This window comes from Mus pahari, chromosome 16, assembly GCF_900095145.1.
Source record: "Mus pahari chromosome 16, PAHARI_EIJ_v1.1, whole genome shotgun sequence".
NCBI classification, from domain to species: domain Eukaryota; kingdom Metazoa; phylum Chordata; class Mammalia; order Rodentia; family Muridae; genus Mus; species Mus pahari.
In genome coordinates, this window is record NC_034605.1 from 48,163,575 (window position 1) to 48,171,892 (window position 8,318).

The window sequence follows — 8,318 nt, forward strand, 5'->3', positions numbered from 1 at the left end:
TGCCTGGAATTTCCTCTGCCTTGCCTCCTCTTCCTCCCTCTCCTCTTCCTCTTCCTCCTCCTCCTCCTCCTCCTCCTCCTCCTCCTCCTCTCCTTCATCTTTGTCTTCTTCTTTTAAAAACAACAATTATTTGGTTTATTTATTTATATGTCAGCGTGGGGTAGGAAGTGCATGTGAAGGGCAGAGGGCAGTTTCTGGCAGTCTGTCCTTTCCTCCTTCCATGTGAGGTTCAGGCAATATCTCAGGCCAGCAAGCTCCTGGACCCACTGAGCCATTTTCCAGCCCACCAGCTTTTGTTCAGCCTGCTCATTCTCATATTTTCTCTGTCTCATCCGTGGCAGACTCCTCCTGGTCTGAGCATGTATTCTCATCCTGTGTGTTTACTCTCCGACTATTCTCCAACTCCATTGCCTGCATGCTATGTTCAGTGACAGCAGGGAGAGTCTGTGTCCCTCTTGGCCTGCATGGTTTCCCACTTGGCACATGGTCACAGCTCATTGGGTATATGTTGAATGGTATGACTGAGACATGAATGGGTTAACACTGACATTATTCTTGCTGCCTGTCTTAGTTACTTTGCCATTGCTATGACAAAACACCATGACCAAGGCAACTTGTAGAAGAAAGCATTATAGTTTCAGAGGGCGAGTCCATGGCCATCGTGGAGGGAGCATGGTGGCAAGGCAGGCAGGCGTGGCACTGGGGCAGTGCCTGAGATCTTACAGACTGATCTGTAGGCAGGAGAGGGGGAGGAAGAGGGAGAGGGATAGAGAGGAGGGAATAGAGAAAGATGGAGAGAAAGACTGGGCCTGGCATGGGTGATCATAACCTTAAAGCTTACTCCTAGTGATATCCCTCCTTCAATAAGGCTACTCCTTTTAATCCTTCCCAAACAGTTCCAGGAAGTAGGGAAAAAAAACCCATTCCAATTATGAGCCTATGGGCACCATTCTCATCCAAACCCACCAAGTTAAGAAAATGAGGTAGTATATAATTATATATGGTCCTTAGTACTGATGTTTCTCAGAAGTATGTCCTCTGAGGATGCAGTATGTGGTGAGCAAGTATGAAAATGAGTTAGGAAATAAACTGCAACATAAAAACTAGGTGTGTGGAGGTGGGGTGGGGTACCTGTAATGCCTGCCATCACTAGGGACAAAAAACAGGAGGGTTGTAAGTCTGGGACCAACCAGCTTGGGCTACATAGAAGACTCAATCTCAAAAGATAAATGAATCAATAAGGAAGTAAATAAATAAAAAGCAGAAGAAACACTAGATAGTACATTTACCTTTGAAACGGGATAAGGAAATGTGCCTTGAGTCATCTGTAAGTCTTAAAAATATTTCCTCTACTAAAATCCTGTCACTCTTCAGTTGTTCCCTAAGTCAGTCTTATCAGGAGAAAATAGAAATGTCCACCCACATTCCTGATGGCCTCATGTTTCCCATAAAATTAAGGCTGGAGAGACTGAGAGTGGATGTCGGGAGAAGGTATTTAAAGTCTCTTTCAAAAACTGTTTTCAGGGGGGCACCTTCCTGTCCCCAGCCATAGACTTCTGAGTCTCCAGCGATGTGCGGCAGCTTCCAGGAAATGGAGCCATGGCACATAATTCTGACTTGGGTGGGGTCAGGGGATTGGTTTCAGAGCTGCCTGTGGGCTGGTAAGATTTTACCAGACCACAGAAGAATCTGGAAGAGGAGGGGAAATGGCATGAGCCTGGAAGAAAATCCCCCTGGGATTGTGAAGTTGAGTAGAAGAAAGGGGTGTGGGCTATACTGTTCTTGGAACTTCCTTTCTTGGACCCCCAAGTTGTAGCTAGCCTTTGGAATTCTCCAGAGCTTGAAGGTAAGAGGTGTGAGTAAAAAGTGGCCTCAACTGTGCAGAGAGGAAAATGCTGGTGGTGTGGAAGGTTCTTGTCTCCTCCTAGATAAGGTGGCATGTGACTCTCTGCTACCACACCCGCCTTCCCTGAATGTTGGAGTTCCCCAACTCACTGACATTATTCATCTCCGAACTGCTGACGGTCTCTTCCCCCAGGACCTAAGTACTGCTTGAGAGGCACCACTTGCGCAGATATGGACCAGAGAGAGCGCACTTCCTTTTGAGGGTCAGGAAAACACAAGAAACCTGGCTCCGATGACGTGTGAGCTGGCTCAGAAGGAATTGTGGGAGTAGCCAGAGACACAGAGGGAAGAAGACGAATAGGAACCTGCTGCCTTGGCTGTGGAGAGAGGAAGTAAGGAGGCGATTGGGAATGGGTGGAGTGAAAAATGTTCTCACAAGAAAGCAGAGTTGCAAACCAAGGCGAGGCACAAAAACAGACAGCAAGAAAACATGATTGCCAAAGACTGGCTCTTCCTCCAAGCAGGGCAAGGAAGGGCATGTTAAGTCTGAAATGCCCCTTGTCAGTTCATGCTTTGAGTATTTACTCTATGGCTGCTTGGGAGGCTCTGGAACCCTTAGGGTGGAGCATAACACTTGGCGCACCTCTGAAGGGTAAACTCAGTCTTTGGTGCTGGTTCCACGTGATGTGAGGAGCCTCCTTCCCAAGTACCTGCCACCATGAACTGAGCTGGGTCATGATAGTACTGTCGGGGAAGGAGATATGAAGAGGAAGCTGGATTAAAATTCTCTGAAACAGCCGAAATAAACCTTTTAAAGTTGCTTCCGTCAGATACTTTGGTCATAGCATTGACTTAACGAAAATGATTTCTTATGGTTTCAAACACTTATCCTCCCACTCATATTTCCCCAGTTTCCCTCCTTCCCTCCCCCTCCCTCCTTCCCCCTACTCCCTCTCTTTCTCTCTCTCTTTCCTGTCTTCCTTCCTACTCCCCTCTGTGAGTGTAGTCATACATAGAACATAACTATAAATGAGAAGAACAAAATCCATCCCCCAGTTAACCGGTGACATAGTAAACAGTGGTCTCTACTGCACTCAAACTAGATGGATGGTCTCCTCTCCTCTTACTTCCAAATGGGGGGGGGGGCAGGCCATATGTCCAGCCTTCTTCTCATTCATTGGCCCTCGACCTGATGGTAGAGGGCACTGGCTTACAAACTCCAACAGAGAATGAGAAGGTAAGTATTTCTCTTCTCCCTGTCTGCTTTCTTCCACGCATCCCATTCCCTTCCAATTCTGTGCCTGATATGGAGGAGGAAAGACAACAACAACAGCAACAACAGAAAAACCCCAAACCAAAAGCCAACCCTACATTACACTACCCCACAGCCTTTACAATAGAGTCAGAAGCTTTGCTGGCATGCATGTTGGTGGCCAATGAGCAGTGTGGTCTCTTGCTTGATGCACTGGCCAGCAGGTATTCCAACCCAGGAGCCTGCTAGGTGCATGGGGCCATCTCCAGCCTCACTCTGATGCTTTGCTGATGAAGAGACTGAGCTCTAGGGGATGGAGGCATTGCCTACAGATACACAGTAACGGAACAAGGATTTGAGGTCAACTGGACCAACATAGAGGGGAATCTGGAAGGAAGATTTGAGCTGAACAAGCCAGGATCTAGGCAGCACGACCCTTACCTTTGCACAGCCGAATCACCCGGGGAGATTTTTAAACTCTCAGGGTCTGAATCTTCCCCAAGCTAATTAACATGGCATCTCTACAGGTGAGACCCAGGTACCAGGTGTCAGATGATGTACCCAAGCACAGCTTCCTAGGCAATGGACTAACCGCAAGCACAGTTGTGGTTATAAAAAATAAAAACGTAGACTCTCTTTGTCTCTCACCATCTCTCTCTGTGTCTCTGTCTCTCTTTCTCCAGTACCGATAATTTGCTATTTATTTCTTCCTTTCCTGACCACTAGAGAACGGTCATTTTTCAAGATAAGAAGTAAAGTTAAATGGGTAAAAAATCAGGAATAAAACTGAAGGTAAATTGCCAAGTGAGAAATAAAAGCTATGAATAATGTAAGGGGGGAAGAGTTGGAACAAGTAGGGCAGAAAGCAAGTCCATGAGAATATCTTAAGCAGAGGGCCACTTGGGGAAGGCGCTATGGGGTTGGAATACAGATGCGGGAAGGAAAGCTGATGGGCAAAACCCTGCCTCTTTCCAAACGCAGGAGTAGTTAAGTACCTGGGGGATTTCAGCTCTTACAGATGATTGACAAGCTCTGGCCACAGGCAGCCGGCGCCTCCCCAGGACAGTCAGCCTTGGTCTGCTTAGCGTGTTCAAAACGGAGAGACAACGTCGTGAGCACAAGAGCACTCTAGTGTCACAGTCCTTTGCTGAGCGGGGAGTTGTGGTGGGAGGCAAAAGTAACCAAAATCCAGAGGGGGGTTAGAGAAATCCCTTGCCAATTTGGAGAAGCTATAGTGGTTTGTCAGGCTTTTTTTTTTTTTTTTTTTTTTTTGAGACAGGGTTTCTTTGTATAGCCCTGGCTAACCTGGAACTCACTTTGTAGACCAGGCTGGCCTCGAACTCAGAAATCCGCCTGCCTCTGCCTCCCGAGTGCTAGAATTAAAGGCGTGCGCCACCACACCCGGCTTGTCAGGCTTCTTAATCTCGCTTTCACTTCTGGTCCTCGGCTGCTAGGATAAGAATCGCTGTCCTTAGATGACCTCCTGTGGAATGGATAGGCTTCTCCGTAAGATCACAAACCACCGGAAGTCACGTGAACAGCATCTTCCTTGCACTTTTGGGGCAGTTACCTGAGTGAAGACTGCCCCTAGACTTGATGGTTGGTAAAGAGGGCAAATTTCTGTCACTTCATGGCTGTCGTTGATCTCCATTACAGTTAGTTACTAGCCAAACCTTCCAGAGAGAACGATCACCGTGTCTCTTGATTGACATATACCTTATTCCCTAAGAAGATTTTCCTTGAACCAAATTCTCAGCAGTCTCAGGGTTGTAAATGCGTTTTTTGTTTGTTTGTTTTTTTTGTTTTTTTTTTTTTTTTGTAAACTCAAAATATTTCATCTAACAGTCACTGTGGTTTTTGTATAATGGTTTCAGGATAATGCATTTTCTCTTAGGCACAGCTCACTGGAGGAAGACTCGCGCTGGCAAGTTTTTCTGACGTGGTTATAGGCTGCAGGTTGAAGAGAGGGGCACGCACCTGCAGGTGGTTTGTTTGTGGGGCAGCTGGCGGGCACTGAGTGACATCTGTGAGACTACGCTTGAGCAGGGCCAAGGCAAGTGGCCCTGTGGCTGGACGGTTTGCTTTCTGATTTTGTCAAAGCTGAGAGTGTGGGCTTGCCCATTTTCGTGTACTTCCCCTGCCGTATCCTTCTCGAGAACAAGGGAGTTCTAATGAACGAGTGCACACAGCACTATCAACAGCCCCTGTCCGCAGATTCCAGCTTCATTTCTGTTGTGGTGACGAAACTAAATGCTACTTAGGAGAGGATGTGTGACTTCAGGTCAGAGTTCATCACTGAGGGAAGCTAAGGCAAGGAGCTTGAAGGCATCTCTGCTGGCTATTTCTCACAACATCACTTCCAACCAAGGGACTCTCTTCACAACCAAAGAACTACAGCAGGAGACATAGAGGCTGTTGTTTGCTTGTTGACTTACATGCGGTTTATTCTCAGTTAGCTTTTGTTAGGACCATCTGCCTAGGGATAGTACCACCCACAGTGGGCTGGATCCTTCTAATTAACAATGGAGACACCCCACACACACACACACAGACAATCCCACAGGCCAATGTGATCTAGGCAATTCCTCAACGGAAGCTCTCCTCTCAGAAGAGTCTAGGCTATGTCAAGTTGACAGTGAAATCTAATCAGGGTTTTTTTTTTTTAATTATAGAATAAATATCTACATCTGCATGGAAGATTCTCTCTTCACTACATTTCTATTCACCCTCGAGTACCACCTTTCTATGCTTTATGAAATGGAATATTCTAGAATGTTCTTAAAGCAGTGACTAGAAAAACAGACATCATTATCAGGGTGTCTAAACAGATATCCACTCTCTCATTGACTCACGATGTTACTATGGCTTTCTGAAAGGATAAAAAAGTTCTAAATTTGTAGATTGGCAGGTATCATGTATAATAAGGTAACTTTTTGCTTGCCCAGGATAACAAGCTTGTGATGTAATATGAAGTGCCTTTCTGAGTGCCTTCATACCCATGAGTAAGTGTGAGAAGCAATGTTGTGGTTCCAGGTACAATAGAAATTGCCATAGGCACAAACCTCCCAAATCACTCTACCAAGCTGGACATAGTGTTCCCATTGAATAATCTTACATGGGCTTTCCATTCCTACACAGAATTAGTCAAACTCCACTTCTGTAGGATTACATCTCTGCTAGAGCTGCCTCCGGAACGAGCCTACTTCCTCAAGCATTGCTGATGCTGTGTATTCACTGATGGGAAACGACACCTTGAATCTCTTTAAAACGTGACCAGGTTAGAAATAGGAGAAACAGAAGAAGAAGAAGAAGAAGAAGAAAAGAGTTGATTGCCAGACCGATAAAGAACAAGTCAGAGAGTGAATAGTCTGAGGATTTGCCTACACCCTGGAATATACAGAATTCCATAGCAAGAAAAGTCAGACAGTTGGAGAAATGGATCAGCTATTAAGAGCATTTAGCTCTTCTGAAAGACCCAAACCCATTTGCCCAAACCAACATCGAATGACTCGCAACTACCTAGAATGCTAATTCCTGGTGTCTACAGGCATCCCAAGAGAGGCACAAATGTGTGCACACTCCCACACACACACCACGCACACATGTACACTCGTACACCACACATGAACATACACTATACACACCACACACACACACACACACACACACTTAATGAGTGAATGAAAACACGTTTTGCAAATTCCTCTGAAAGATGTAAAACAGATTCTAGCAGGGGAAGATCAAACCTTAAAACAAAAAACAAACAAACAAACAAACAAAACCACTGACTCAGCAAGTTTTTTGTTTGTTTTGTTTTGTTTTTGTTTTTGTTTTGTTTTGAGACAAAGTCTCTCTACATAGACTGGGTTATTCTTAAACTCACAGAGACACGCCTGCCTCTACTTCCGAGGGCTGAGACTAAAGACATGCACCACCACGCCTTGTAAGAAAGCAATAATTTTTAAAGGAACCACATAGTAAATCTTTTTTTTTTTTTTTCAACCTTTGTAGACCTATGATGTTTATTACAACAACTCAGTTCTGTCACCAGGGCACAAAGGTGGCCACAGGCTATATGGAGACAATTGGAACTGGCCCTGTTCTAATAAAACTTTATTAAAAAATGAGATGAATGCTAGGTTTGCCAAGGGCTGTAGCTGTCAAAAGCCTCCCTCTATTTATATAACTGAGAATGGCGTGCGCACAGAAAACAGCTGACCGAATTGCAGAGCAGAGCATGGCTCGTAGGGCCTGTCTTATTTAGGGTATTACTGCTGTGAACAGACACCATAGCCAAGGCAACTCTTACAAGGACAACATTTAATTAGGGATGGCTTACAGGTTCAGAGATTCAGTCAATTATCATCAAGGAGGGAACATGGCAGCATCCAGGCAGACATGGTGCAGGAGGAGCTGAGAAGTCTACATCTTCGTCTGAAGGCTGCTTGGAGAAGACTGACTCCCATGTGGCTAGGATGAGGGTCTCAAAGCCCATCCCCACAGTGACACAATTTCTCCAACAAGGCCACACCTACTCTAACAAGGCCATGCCTTCTAATATTGCCACTCCCAGGACCAGGCATGTACAAACCACCACAGGGCCCTTTTAGAATGTGAAGAAACAGATTCCAAACTCAGATTCTGACATTGCCACTTGATACCTGGGTGAGCTTGGGTATTTGTTAAACATTATTTATATTCATCTGTAAAACCTTGTTTTGCTCAGCTATACAACGAAGAAACCAGTATAACTCAATGCAATATGTTGAGGACATTACAAAGAACCCCCGAGGAAAAGACTTCTGTGCAAATGGTTTCTTCAAGATGAGATCCCAACATTTATTACTGTAAAGGTCACGTTAGTTGACATTTAAACACATTTCACCCTGGCATGGTTTGACACAGTAAGTAGGTACAAAAAATATCCCACTGACATAAATTATTTTGTATACTTAAAAGGAAGCAGGGGAATGTTGAAGGGGTGAAATTCTGAGGGAGTATGTTTTGGTCAATATGAGCTGACCATGCCAAGGAACATGTCAAGGACCAAGGAATCTGACCCATGGGACATGGGCAAAGCCTTCCCCTCCAGCTCAAGTTCAGAAAGGTGAACCCCTCTGTAGTGGCTATTCCTGGTTGTCAACTTGACTTGTCCATAAGGACCACCAAAAGCAATTTGCTTTCAATTGGCAAGGCCAGCAGTATACCTTCACAGTTTTGC